Source organism: Pristis pectinata, chromosome 12 (genome assembly GCF_009764475.1).
Source record: "Pristis pectinata isolate sPriPec2 chromosome 12, sPriPec2.1.pri, whole genome shotgun sequence".
In the NCBI taxonomy this organism is placed as follows: Eukaryota; Metazoa; Chordata; class Chondrichthyes; order Rhinopristiformes; family Pristidae; genus Pristis; species Pristis pectinata.
In genome coordinates this window covers 53,054,888-53,069,772 of record NC_067416.1, presented here as the reverse complement: position 1 = coordinate 53,069,772, position 14,885 = coordinate 53,054,888, and the positions used below count along the sequence as shown (strand labels likewise).

Below are 14,885 nucleotides of genomic sequence, written 5' to 3'. Positions count from 1 at the left end.
GGGGGTAGAAGGGTGGGTCGGCAAGTTTGCAGACGACACGAAGGTCGGTGGTGTTGTGGATAGTGTGGAGGATTGTTGAAGATTGCTTCGGCATACAAAATACTAAGAGGAATAGATAGAGTGGACAGCCAGCACCTCTTTCCCAGGGCACCAATGCTCAATACAAGAGGGCATGGCTTTAAAGTAATGGGTGGGAAGTTCAAGGGAGATATCAGAGGAAGGTTTGTTACCCAGAGAGTGGTTGGGGCATGGAATGCGCTGCCGGGGGCGGTGGTGGAGGCAGGTACATTGGTCAAATTCAAGAGATTGTTAGATAAGCATATGGAGGAATTTAAAATAGAGGGATATGTGGGGGGAAGGGGTTAGATAGTCTTAGGCGAGGTTTAAAGGTCGGCACAACATTGTGGGCCGAAGGGCCTGTATTGTGCTGTACTGGTCTATGGTTCTATGTTCTAATATACTAAAAGACAGAATGCTGGGGGAGCTTTGTCTGTGTCGCTCCAGATTCCCACCGTCTGCAGTCGCTCTTGTCTCTCAATGACTGAGCCTCTACAGCCCTCTGGTGGAGAGAATTCCAAACATTCACCACCATACGCGTGAAGAAATTTCTTCTCATTTCCCTCCTCTGACTGACTTACCTTTATTCTGGGCACGGCGTGTGGTTCTGAAACTCCAGCTCTCAAGAAAGCATGTTTAACGTCTTCACCCAGTACAAACCTGACATCCCAGCAACCGGTCTGATGAACCTTTGCTGGACTCACTCGATTGCAAGACCTGTTCACAATATTAAGATAAGATCTCTTTATTAGTCACATGTACAGAGCACTCATGTATAGAGCCTCAGAACACTCTACGCAAAAAGGTGCACTTCACTGTGTGTTTCGATGTACATGTGACCAATAAAGAGGTCTATTATGAGAGATTGTTAACGAGACTTATTATGTGACTGGTAAAAATTGTCTTGTGTAATATATCAAACGCTGTTAATGGTACAAAGCAGGGTGGTAGTTTTGACTGTGTGGAGAAAGGGAGAGGTTTCGCAGCAGATTGGCAGGTTAGTGACAGCTGGAATATAACGCAGAAAAAAATCTGAGGTCATGCACTTAGATCGAGGAAAAAGTGGAAAGGTGGTCTCTTGTAAATGGCGAGAGAGTGAAAGGTGTTCAGGGGGCCTTGGGTGTTCTTGAACACCAGATACTGAAAGTTGATATGCAGGTAAAATAGTCTAACTCTTGGTTGTGAGAGGATTTGAGTACAAGAGTAGGGATTTTTTAAAAATTATTCCAAAATAAACGTTATTCATCATAAAAAACAAACTATATACAAGAATAAAACAGTGCAAACCTTTACATTCATGTACGGATCAATCATTAGTGTTACCTTTCTATAAAAAAAACCACAGCACCGATGCCACTCGTGTGACTCCCTGGGGTGATACCCCAGTCCCGTATTCACACCAAGGGTAGGGATGTCCTCCCTTAATTACACGGGGTCCCAGTGAGACGACCCCTGGAATGGCAGGCACGGTAGTGTGGTGGGTTAGCATGACGCTATTACAGTGCCAGCGACCCGGGGTTCAATTCTGGTCGCTGACTGTAAGGAGTTTGTACGTCCTCCCCGTGTGTCTGCGTGGGTTTCCTCCAGGTGCTCCGGTTTCCTCCCACATTCCAAAGACATACGAGGTTAGGAAGTTGCAGGGGTGCTCTGTTGGCGCCGGAAGCGTGGAGACACTTGCGGGCTGCCCCCAGAACACGTTACGCAGAAGATTCATTTCACTGTGTGTTTCGTTGTACATGTGACTAATAAAGAAATCTTATCTCTAAGATGTCGTTCATGACCAGGGAGCAGTCATTGTCTCTCATTTGTCACTTGTACTGAGGTACAGTGAAAAACTTGTCTTGTAAACTGATCGTACAGGTCAATTCACTACACAGAGCAGTTACATTGAGTTAGTACAGAGTGCATTGATGTAGTACAGGTAAAAACTATAACAGTACAAAATAAAGTGTCACAGCTACAGAGAAAGTGCAGTGCAATAAGGTGCAAGGTCACAACAAGGTAGATTGTGAGGTCAAGAGTCCATCTCATCGTATAAGGGAACCGTTCAATAGTCTTATCACAGTGGGGTAGAAACTGTCCTTGAGCCTGGTGGTACGTGCCCTAAGGATCCTCTGTCTTCTGCCCGATGGGAGAGGAGAGAAGAGAGAATGACCCGGGTGGGTGAGGTCTTTGATTATGCTGGCTGCTTCACCAAGGCAGCGAGAGGTAAAGGCAGAGTCCAAGCAGGGAAGGCTGATGTCCATGATGCGCTGGGCTGTGTCCACAACTCTCTGCGGTTTCTTGCGGTCCCGGGCAGAGCAGTTGCCGTACCAAGCCGTGATGCATGCGGATAGGAAGCTGATGGTAATCAACTTGAAACATTGACTCTGGTTCCCTCTTTGCAGAGAGTGTCTGACCCAGTGAGTTTCCAGCCCTTTTTGTTTTTACAATTCAGTATCTCTGGTGTTTTTTGCTGCTTGGTATTGGTTTATTATTGTCACTTGTACCGAGGTACAGTGAAAAACTTGTCTTGCATTCTGATCGTACAGGTCAATTCATGACACAGTGCAGTTACATTGAGTTAGTACAGAGTGAATTGGGTTAGTACAGAGTGCATTGAGGTAGTACAGAGTGCATTGAGGTAGTACAGAGTGCATTGGGTTAGTACAGAGTGCATTGAGGTAGTACAGAGTGCATTGAGGTAGTACAGAGTGCATTGGGTTAGTACAGAGTGCATTGAGGTAGTACAGAGTGCATTGAGGTAGTACAGAGTGCATTGGGTTAGTACAGAGTGCATTGGGTTAGTACAGAGTGCATTGAGGTAGTACAGAGTGCATTGGGTTAGTACAGAGTGCATTGAGGTAGTACAGTGCATTGAGGTAGTACAGAGTGCATTGAGGTAGTACAGAGTCCATTGGGTTAGTACAGAGTGCATTGAGGTAGTACAGAGTGCATTGGGTTAGTACAGAGTGCATTGTATTAGTACAGAGTGCATTGAGGTAGTACAGGTAAAAACAATAACAGTACAGAGTAAAGTGTCACAGCTACAGAGAAAGTGCAGTGCAATAAGGTGCAAGGTCACAACAAGGTAGATCGTGAGGTCAGAGCCCATCTCATTGTATAAGGGAACTGTTCAATAGTCTTATCACAGTGGGGTAGAAGCTGTCCTTGAGCCTGGTGGTACGTGCCCTCAGGCTCCTGTATCTTCTACCTGATGGGAGAGGAGAGAAGAGAGAATGACCCGGGTGGGTGGGGTCTGTGATTATGTCGGCTGCTTCACCAAGACAACGAAATAAAAGGGGAAATGGAAAAACGGGAGGGAGGGAGGAGATTTACCAGGATTCTGCCTGGATTGGAGAGCGTGTTTTATGAGGAAAGGTTGAGCGAGCTGGGAGGAGGAGGAGGATGAGAGGTGACTTGATATACAAGATGATCAGAGGCACAGATCGAGCGGACAGTCAGAGACTTTTTCCCAGGGCGACAACGGCCAACACGAGGGGGCATAATTTTATGGTGATTGGAGGAAGGTATAAGGGGTAAGTTTTTTTTTACACAGAGAGTGGTGGGTGTGTGGAACGCACTGCCGGCAGAGGTTGTGGGGGCAGATACATTAGGGACATTTAAGAGACTCGTAGATAGACACATGAATGATCGAGAAATGGGGGGCGATGTGGGAGGGAAGGGTTAGATAGATCTTAGAGCAGGATAAAAGGTCGGCACAACATTGTGGGCTGAAGGGCCTGTACTGTGCTGTAGTGTTCTCTGTTCTATGAATAGGACTGGGGGAGGTGAACAGGGACAGGAAGAGGCTGTCGTGGGTTGGAACACCCGTGCTTAGCAGTGTGTCTGAATAGCCTCACTCCTGGGCTGTGGACTCCAACACCGAGGAGGCGTCCATTTTCACACTTGCTGGGGAGTCCGTCCCTGTGCTCAACGCGTGACGTGCTGAGACCTGGGGATGCCCTGCCCAGGGCCACGGTGTCGTTTCTGCACCTCAGCAATTATCGGGTGCGACGGCGACCCCACGGATTGTCTACGTGGTGGTCAGCGGAGGGCAACGAATGATGCAGCCTCCAGTCCGGGTATCCTGCTGTGGGGAGAAACCTCACCGAGCTGAAGGCAGGTGGTTGGTGGTTGGGTCCGCGTGGCGGGCATAATGTACAGAAGTGCTCAGCTCCGGGGAATCGGCATGTGCACCCTGCCTCTGAGGAACGAACTGGCTGGCTGGCTGTTGGTGCCACTGCTGCCGGTGACCACTCCGGTCACGGATTTGAACTCCCATTATTGATGTAGCTGGACGTTGTTCCCCGGAGCTCGGACGGAGACGGTAAACCACACCAGCCGTCCTGCAGACGGCGCTCTGTGGCATGCCAGCTGGGTGAGACCAGACAGCTCAGTCCTGTTCCGGGAAGATTGTCTGTGCTGGCAGCGGGTCAGAATCCATGAGGAAGGGCATCGCCACCCCCGATACAAACAGACGAGGGGAGAGGGAGGATGGGAGAACTTGGTGACTCATTTCACGGTTGGATGTGGATTATAAGGTTACGTCCAAGGCCACTGCCAATCGAGAGTGGTCTGGGACCCCGGCTCCCTGCTGGACTTGGTGCCCGCCTGCCTTAGTGATCTTTTACAAAGACCACTGAACATTAGTAAGTCTCAAACTGACAACAGTCTCTCTCTCTCTCCATCTCCCTCTGTCTGTCTGTCTGTCTCTCTCCCTCTCTCTCTCTACATCTCTCTCTGTCTCTCTCTCCATCTCCATCTGTCTGTCTCTCTCTCCCCATCTCCCTGTCTCTCTCTCTCCATCTCCCACTGTCTGTCTGTCTGTCTCTCTCTCTCCATCTCCATCTGCCTGTCTCTCTCTCTCTCCATCTCCCTGTCTGTCTGTCTCTCTCCCCATCTCCCTGTCTCTCTCTCTCCATCGTCTCTCTCTCTCCATCTCCCTGTCTCTCTCTCTCCATCTCCATATCTCTCTCTCTCTCCATCTCCCTGTCTCTCTCTCTCCATCTCCGTCTCTCTCTCTCTCTCTCCATCTCCCTGTCTCTCTCTCTCCATCTCCGTCTCTCTCTCTCTCCATCTCCCTGTCTCTCTCTCTCCGTCTCCCTCTGTCTGTCTGTCTGTCTACATCTCCCTGTCTGTCTGTCTCTCTCACAGAAATTCTCTCATACAGGAGCACACAGAGGCACTCTGCCAAACACACACACACACACACACACACACACTCTCTCTCACACACACACACACACACACACACACACACACACACAAAGAAAACACTCAAAGATGGGTAGAAACAGATCCCATTACACAAACTTTCAACAAATGTACGACACACGGACTCATTCACTCATTCAGCACACACGGGCCCACTCACCCTCACACACACTCGGTCGCTCTCCCTCACAGATACACGCCCCTGACTCCACCTCACCATCTCACTCACGGGAACACATTCCAGGAAGGGGTTTCACTGGAGACCGAGGATGTCGTCCTATCTCAGATATCCCTCTGTGCAGCACTCCTTCTGATAGCACAGCGCTTCCTCAGATCCCTCTGAGGGATCTCCCGGGGTTGCAGCTTGAAGCCTCTCAGGGTCCCACTGCAGAGGCACAACCCACACCCCCAGTGTGGGGGGCCGTACTGTGAAGGGTCACGGCTGTCACGTGACGCCATGGACCACCTGGTCGAAAGCCACACCACTGTCAATCAAGGTCTGGCCCCACCCACCCATTAGCGCACACCCTTAACCATTGGCCTTTGTAAACACCTTTGGACCTGGCCCTGAGCCATTGGCTTGTTTGAATTACCTGGGCTGGCTCCACCCAGCCCTACAGCGCTATAAAGAACGCCACATGTGTGTGGTTCTCTCTCTTTTGACTGCTCCGGGAATCGTGAAACAACACCGAAGAGACCACTGGTGAGAGTGTGCACTTCCGCAAGTGTCCTAAGTAGATTCCCGGGAGCGTAGAGCTGATGCTTGCACTGAGTCAAGGGGTGGCGGGTACCGTATTGTTCCTTCCTTGATTTGTTTGTACCCAGTTTGGTGTGTGTGTGTGTGTGTGTGTGTGTGTGTGTGTGTGTGTGTGTGTGTGTGTGTGTGTGTGTGTGTGTCTCTGTGTGTGTGTGCGCGCGCCTCACCCTTGTTGCGATTCCCCCCCACGTTCGCGATCACCCGTGTGCGTGTGTGTAAGTGTGCGTCCGTTCCCGTTCATCCTGTCCCGCGTTTGTCTTTGTAAATAAACCATTTTAACTCCAAAGACTGTGTCCAGAGTCCTTGCCCCTCGAGACCTTTCGAACTTGTCTTACAACAGGGGCTTCACCACAGTGTGGGAGGGTCGGTGCTGAGGGAGCACCATGGTCAGCGTCAGTACTGAGGGAGAACTGCATTGTTGGAGGCATCACCGTGGGAGCCCTGCATGGAGGGATATAGTAACATAGAAAACCTACAGCACAATTCAGGCCCTTCGGCCCACAAAGCTGTTCCTACCTTAGAAATTACTAGGTTTACCCATAGCCCTCTATCTTTCTCAGCTCCATGTACCGATCCAACAGTCTCTTAAAAGACCCTATCGTACCCGCCTCCACCACCGTTGCCGGCAGCCCATTCCACACACTCACCACTCTCTGAGTAAAAAACTTACCCCTGACATCTCCTCTGTACCTACTCCTCAGCACCTTAAACCTGTGTCCTCTTGTGGCCACCATTTCAGCCCTGGGCAAAGCCTCTGACTATCTACCCGATCAATGCCTCTCATCACCTTATACACCTCTATCAGGTCCCCCCCTCATCCTCCGTCGCTCCAAGGAGAAAAGACTGAGTTCCCTCAAATTGCTTTCATAAGGCATGTTCCCCAATCCAGGCAGCATCCTTGTAAATCTCCTCTGCACCCTCTCTATGGCTTCCACATCCTTCCTGTAGTGAGGCGACCAGAACTGAGCACAGTACTCCAAGTGGGGTCTGACCGGGGTCCTATATAGTTGCAGCATTACCTCTCGGCTCCTAAATTCAACTGAGGGAGCGTTGGATTCTCAGAGGGATCTCACTGAGGGAGCGCTGCACTAACAGGGGGGCAGTTCTGAGGAAGGGGTGCTCTGTTGGAGGGGCAGTGCTGAGGGAATGTCCTGGTAAATACGTCCTGGTGAATGCACCGTGTCTCTGCTTTGTAATCAGCTGTGTTGCTCAGGGCTTGTTGTCAGTGGGGCTGCAGATTCACGGGGAATCAATTGGAGCCTACCTGTCCTTCGCTGCCTGGGGTCATTGACTCCTCACGTATCCCCGTAGAGGGAGTTCTTGGTGACAGACAGCGAGCGGGGTTGTTGCTGGTTTCCGGAGACTTCTCAGCGTCTCCTGCTCTCTTGTAAATTTTTTTTTAAATAGTGGAGGAAGGAGGGATGTGGTGTTAGCGCAGGAGAGCGGCGCTGAGGGAGAAGATTGCCATAATGTATTTCCTAAATAAGTATCCTCAGTGCATCTGTGCCTGCTCCCATCCCTCAGTTCTCACACTCGAGGGAAAAGACCCTTCCCCTTCCCGGGATCTTGCTCGGCTAGAGATCCCCCGACACCGTCCCACCATCAGATGCCCAACTATCCCAAGCAGCCCTCACCCGCCAACGAGCTGTCCGGCTCCTCGTCTTTCCCCGCCCGGTCAGCTCTCCGGAAACCCCTTCCCCAGTGATTGTCTCCGGAGCCCCCGTCCCATCCTCCCTCTGCTGTTCCCCTTGTAAGATGTGCAGCTTGGTGGAACCAGGTGTCCGCTCCTACCCCGAATGCACGCGTCCCAACTGGAGATGATGCCTCATGTGTCAATATTACAACAACTGGCAAATTGGATCTCCTGGCCAGACACAATTAATCATCCCATCCATCTCCACAAAGCAAACGTTTGAGCGAAATCTCTCAATGCCACAGGAATCCCATGGTCTGATTTTTCTCCAGTCATTGCATTGGAGTATTCCCTCCGTCCTGGATTTCTACAACACACGATGCACACGCTGTTGTCCCGATTTTAAGTTCCCGCTCCTGTTATAGAATATATGGAAAATAGAGGCTCTACTTTTTTTTATTCATAGTCTGCTCTGTGCTTAAGATGGCTGCTGATCTCCTTAAGATGGCCACTGGGCCTCCTCCTTCTTCAGCTCGAGCGTGGGAAACTCTCAGTGCGGGAAACGTATCGCTCATTAAAGAAATAGCCCATTCCTAGGGTGACACTTTTGATTTACTGTAGCTCATTAAACCGACGGTTAGCCCATTCCTAGGAAGACGCTGTTGATCTATTGTGGAGCTAATGGTCGTTAGGGCTAGTGCGACTGATGATTTTGGAGCAGTTCTGTAGCTGATGGTTTTCATAACTGATAAGCCGGGTGCCAGCGAGTCTCAGAACTCATAAATAATAGGGGCACATTGTGATGTTTTATAACTGTTAGCCTTGTAGCTAAAGCCTAGTATTGTTTTATAACTGATCGTTCTGTAGCCCAGTACCAGTACTCCCAATGCCCATAAATAATTGGGGCGCCCTGCGATTGAGTCAGGAAATGACTGTGGCGAAAGACAAATGGTTGTGAGTCAGGAAACAACTGTGAAAGGATGAAACTGTGAAGATAAGAGAGAACATGATGGATTGTAACAATGTAATTGAGCTAAGGAAAAAAAAGTATAAAAAAAGGCCCACGAGCTTTGCTCGGGGGGGGGGGGGGGCAGTCAGAGAGGGCAGTAGTCAGAGGGTGACTGGTAACTGACTGTCTGGCTGTCACAACTTTTCTTTGCAAATAAAAGTTTAACTTCTTGAGGAATCTTCTGCTTCTCCTGGTCATCTATTTATTGCAGGAAACCACGACTGTCCGCTGCAAAGTTACACAGTACCGCCGGGTTGATTCAACAAAACGTGTTTATGAGCAGTATACCACTAGGGAGGAGCCTCGTCAGCACTCGTTGAGAGTCCCTACCCGAGGTCTCCACAGTACAAAGGAGCAGACAGTAATTTATACAGACATTGTCACGCACACTTAAGGAATGCGGCTCCACGAGTTTCAGTCAAGCCACAGAGATCCAAAGACAGACATCGCACTTGTTGTTCAGTACAATTGATTTACAATCAAGAGATTCAAAGACAAGTATCACCCTTATTGTTTCGGACAAGCTTCCCACTCGCTGTTTAATGCACCCAGCACCTTTATTGTCTAGTATAATTGGCTTCAACCAAGTTCCGGACATAGTAATTACCACCTAGTCCTTGCTTGCTCTTGCTTGCGAGGTATTTTTTTTCCATGTACAGTCACAGTTTCTCAACCCCTTACTTCCTCAGCGCAAGGTCTGCAGAATCGTAGACAACCCCTCCTTGTCCCTCCCATGACCTATTTGTCCCGTCTGGCAAGCGGTACCGGAGCATCCGGGCCAGAACTGCTAGACTGTACAACAGCTTTTACCCCCCAAGGCTGTCGGGCTCCTGAATACCCCGGAGACAGTCTCAGACAAATGCCACGTCAAAAGCCCTGGTTTGCACAACGGCGTATAAGAACTTTGGCCGCTGCTAAATATGTTTGTACAATGAGTGCAACACACTGAGTTCTGGATTTTCTTTGTCCAACTCGGTTTTGCACAAACTTTGCACTAATTTTGTATCCTGTATATACCATTTTTTTTGTACTATATGTGCTTACAGAATTTTTTTTGTCTGCGTTTACTGTATGTCTTCTGTTCTACGTACGTCCTCTGTTGTGAGAGTCTGGGGGGAAACGACATTTTGTTCCGCCGTGTGTTTTTACAGCACATGGGTAAATGACGATGAAGTAACTTGCACTTGAACTTGAACTTCATCTAGAGGAACAAAAGTTACCAAAGTGTGTGTGTGTGTCCAGCTCAACCATCCAGTAGAACTCTGGTCGGAGTATTGTGCTCGGTTCACTATGGGAAGGATGGGGAAGCTTTCGAGAGGGTGCAGAGGAGATTTACCAGGACGCTGCCTGGATTGGAGAGCATGTCTTAGGTTGAGCGAGCTGGGGCTTTTCTCTTTGGAGAGGAGGAGGATGAGAGGTGACTTGATAGAGGTTTACAAGAGGCATAGTTCGAGTGGACAGTCAGAGACTTTTTCCCAGGGCAATGATGGCTAACACGAGAGGACATAATTTTAAGGTGATTGGAGGAAGGTATAATGGGGACGTCAGGGGTAAGTTTTTTACACAGAGAAGTGGGTGCATGGAACGCACTGCTCGCAGAGGTTGTGGGGGCAGTTACATCAGGGACAGTTAAGAGACTCTTAGACACATGAATGTTAGAGAAATGGGGGGTTATGTGGGAGGGAAGGGTTAGATAGATCTTAGAGCAGGATAAATGTTGGCACAACATTGTGGGCTGAAGGGCCTGTACTGTGCTGTAGTGCTCAATGTGAAGTGAGATGAGATGTTAAGATATCTTTATTAGTCACATGTACATCGAAACACACAGTGAAATGCATCTTTTTGCGTAGAGTGTGCTGGGGGCAGCCCACAAGTGTCGCCACGCTTCCGGCACCAACATAGCACCCCCACAACTTCCTAACCCGTACGTCTTTGGAATGTGGGAGGGAACTGGAGCACCCGGAGGAAACCCACGCAGACACGGGGAGAACGTACAAACTCCTTACAGACAGCGGTGGGAATTGAATCCGGGTCGCTGGCGCTGTAATAGCGTTACGCTAACCGCTACACTACCGTGTCTGTCCCTCCTCTCCCAGCTGATAACGATACATTAGGTCCCTTGGAGGCTCATTGTTTCTGCTTTGGAAAATCTTAATCCCTGTTTCAGAGCCTTCCTTAGCCTTGGGAAGCAGTAACGAAACTCAGGGAAACGCAACTGAACATATCTGGTTCGTTTCCTTTTTGATGATATGACCTTGATTGTCCGGGATCCTATCACGTGATTTAACACACCAGGACATTGCACCACAGCTGGGAGATTCCCCTCTCCCAGCAGCTGGAAGGTGACTGGCTCGGCGATTGGGAAGTGATTTTTCCAGTGACCAGCCACTTCCCGAAAGGGCTTCTCTGTATTAAGCTGCTTCTGCCACTTGTCTGCCTACTCTAGATCTTCATGCATCATGGGTCTTCAAGCACCTTGTCTCCCCTGCAGCAACCCCCGCCCTATCCTACTTGTGAAATCTGATCGTGTTTTAAGATGGCCTCTGGCGGGCAGCCCCTGCAGCTCTCGGATCTCCCGTGGATCGGTGTACGGAGGGCCCTCGTGCTCGACAGATTGTCCCTGCCCAATCCCCACTCCGGGTGGGGCCTCAGGGAGGTCTCCCCACTCACTCTCTGTGTCCTGCAGGGGAAGCAGATGCACGAGGCAATCCCGCTGATTGTGGCGGATCGCGTTAAAGTTCTGTATTCAGTGACTGATCTTAATGCCTCAGTGGAGATCCGCCTCCCCCTCCCCTCAGCCTCCCTTCCCTCCCTCCTCCATTCCTCCTTTGCACTGTGTATGTGTGTGTGTGTGTGTGTGTTTCTCTGTGTGTATGTGTGTGTTTCTGTGTGTGTGTGTGTGTGTGTGTGTGTTTCTGTTTCTCTGTGTGTGTGTGTCTGTGTGTGTGTTTCTGTGTGTGTGTTTCTGTGTGTGTGTGTCTGTGTGTGTGTATATATATGTGTCTGTCTGTGTCTGACTCTGTGTGTTTCTGTGTGTGTGTGTTTCTGTGTGTGTGTGTTTCTCTGTGTTTGTGTGTGTGTCTGTGTTTCTCTGTGTTTGTGTGTGTATATATATGTGTGTGTGTGTGTGTCTCTGTGTCTGTCTGTGTGTATGTGATATATATATATGTGTGTGTGTTTGTCTCTCTCTCCCCTATCTTGCAGCACCCCCACTCTCTCCATTTCTCCCTCCCGCCCTCCTCCACTCCCTCAGACAGCGCACAAAGAAAATCTCTCCTACAGCCGCGGTGAGTTTCTCAAACAAGTCGGTTTATTCAGGTCCTGTTACAGTGAACACTGGGGAGCACTTTGAGCGAGAGCTCAAACATACCCCACTGACCCAAAACACTTATATTTATAGTATTGGCAGTACAATTGTTACATGGGGATTTCACGGCTTTTCTTTGCAGGATTTGATCTTTGCAGGGGTTGTTCTAACTGCCTGACGAATGGGACCTTGTGTTCCTCCATTCTCCTGGAAATTAGGTGCACTAATTTGTGGTTTTGTCCTTATGTCATGACTCTGCTTATCTTTCAGTACAGCCCTCCTGGACTTGAGCTGTATTGCGACATCCATTTGTTTATCCTTGCCCTACCCTTGTAATCAGAACACTTCCCTGACCCAAGTCCTGCCCTGTTTCTTCTACGTGACCTTTTGACCACCTCCACTATCGGCCTATTTTCCTATCATCCTTTTCCAGTTTGTCCGGCGCCTAAGTTGACCAAATTACAAACTTTCTCAATTTTCTTATAATTCCTCTATTAATAAATGCATCTATCGCTCAAAGTGGCTGCGCAGGTTGACTCTGTGGTGAAGGCGGCATACGGTGTATTGTCCTTCAATTGTGCAATTGAGTTTCGGAGCCGAGAGGTATCGTCGCAGCTATATAGGTCCCTGGTCAGACCCCACTTGGAGTACTGTGCTCAGTTCTGGTCGCCTCGCTACAGGAAGGATGTGGAAGCCATAGAAAGGGGGCAGAGGAGATTTACAAGGATATCTGCCTGGATTGGGGAGCATGCCCTGTGAAAACAGGTTGAGGGAACTCGGCCTTTTCTCCTTGGAGAGACGGAGGATGAGGGGGGGACCTGATAGAGGTGTAAAAGGTGATGAGAGGCATTGATCGGGTGGATAGTCAGAGGCTTTTCCCCAGGGCTGAAATGGTGGCCACAAGAGGACACAGGTTTAAGGTGCTGGGGAGCAGGTACAGAGGAGATGTCAGGGGTAAGTTTTTTTACTCAGAGTGGTGAGTGTGTGGAATGGGCTGCCGGCAACGGTGGTGGAGGCGGATTCAATAGGATCTTTTAAGAGACTGTTGGATCGGTACATGGAGCCTAGTAATTTCTAAGGTGGGGAGATGTTCGGCACAGCTTTGTGGGCCGAAGAGCCTGAATTGTGCTGTAGGTTTTCTATGTTTCTAAGGTATTGAGTACAGGAGTCGAGAGGTTATGATGCATCTCTACAGAACTCTGGTTAGGCCGCATTTAGAGTATTGTGTGGAATTCTGGTCACCTCACTACAGGAAGGATGTCGGGGCTTTAGAGAGGGCACAGAGGAGGTTTACTAGGATGCTGCCTGGATTAGAGGGCATGTGCTATCAGGAGAAGCTGGACAAACTTGGGCTCTTTTCTCCGGAGCGGTGGAGGCTGAGGGGTGATCTGTTGGAGGTGGTGGTGAGAGTGGTGGATGCCTGGAACGCGTTGCCTGATAGGGTGGTGGAGGCAAACTCACTGGGGGCTTTGGATGGGCACGAACGAGAGGAAAATGGAGGGTTAGGGTCATCCAGTAGGTAGGAGGGATTAGCTATGTCGGCACAACATTGTGGGCCGAAGGGCCTGTTCTGTGCTGCACTGTTCTATCATCCTTCTTCGGGGATGAAGATGGGTGATAGGGGGCTGGGGGGAAGGCGGGGATTGGGTTTGAGGGGATTAAAATGGGATGGCCAGAGGATTGGAAGGTGACAAACAACCCACCGAAGGGGAGGGTCACTTAAAATTGGAAAACTCGGGAGTTCATTCCATTGGGATGTAGACGACCCAGGGGGATAGATTCATAGAGCAATATAGCATGGATACAGGCCTTTCGGCCCAACCAGTCCATGCCGACCACGGTGCCCACCCAGCTAGTCCTGACTTTCTGTGTTATGCCCATCTCCCTCGATACCCCGCCCCTCCATGTACCTATCCAAGTGCTTCTTAAATGATGCTGTTGTACCTGCCTCAATTCCTCTGGCAGCTTGTTCCACACACTCACCGCCCCCTGCGTGAAAGTTGCCCCTCAGGTCCCTTTTAAACCTTTCCCCTCCCACCCTAAACCAATGTCCCCTAGTTTTGGACTCCCCTACCCTGGGGGAAAGACTGTTACCGTCCGCCTTATCTCTGCCTCTCATCATTTTAAACATTTCTATAAGGTCGCCCCTCATTCTCCTACGCTCCAAGGAATAAAGACCCAGCCTGGCCAACCTCTCCCTGTAACTCAGGCCCTCTAGTCCTGGCAACATCCTTTCTGTACTCTTTCCAGTTTAACCATGTCTTTCCTACAACAGGGTGACCAACACTGTACACAGTGCTCCAAGTGCGGCCTCACCAACGACTTGTACAACTACAACGTAATGTCCCAGCTCCTGTACTCAGTGCCCTGACTGATGAAGGCCAGCGCGCTAAACAATCTTCCCCTTGTTACACATTTGCAACAGTGAAATCAAATCTTCTGGAAGAGCAAAATCTTCCAGATGCTGGACATACAAATTAAAGATACCATATAATGAGAGTACTTAGCATGTCAGGCCTCTGGAAAGGAGAAATAAGGTCAAGGTATTGGATCAATAACTAAATTAAAACATTGGGTATTGGTTTATTATTGTCACTTGTACTGAGGTAGTGTGAAAAACTTGTCTTGTAAACCGATCGTACAGGTCAATTCATTCCACAGTGTAGTTACATTGAGTCAGTACAAAGTGCATTGATGTAGTACAGGTAAAAACAATAACAGTACAGAGTAAAGTGTCACAGCTACAGAGAAAGTGCAGTGCAATATGGTGCGAGGTCACAACAAGGTAGATCGTGAGGTCAGAGACAATCTCATTGTATAAGGGAACCGTTCAATAGTCTTATCACAGTGGGGTAGTAGCTGTCCTTGAGTCTGGTGGTACATGCCCTCAGGCTCCTGTATCCTCAGGCTGAGGGGATGGTGCGAG

At 49.4% G+C, this 14,885-nt stretch overlaps 1 pseudogene; it reads left to right on the top strand.

Moving 5' to 3' along the window:
- LOC127576418 (zinc finger protein 850-like) overlaps positions 1-14,885 on the top strand; it is a 93,281-nt pseudogene that overhangs the window by 20,105 nt on the left and 58,291 nt on the right.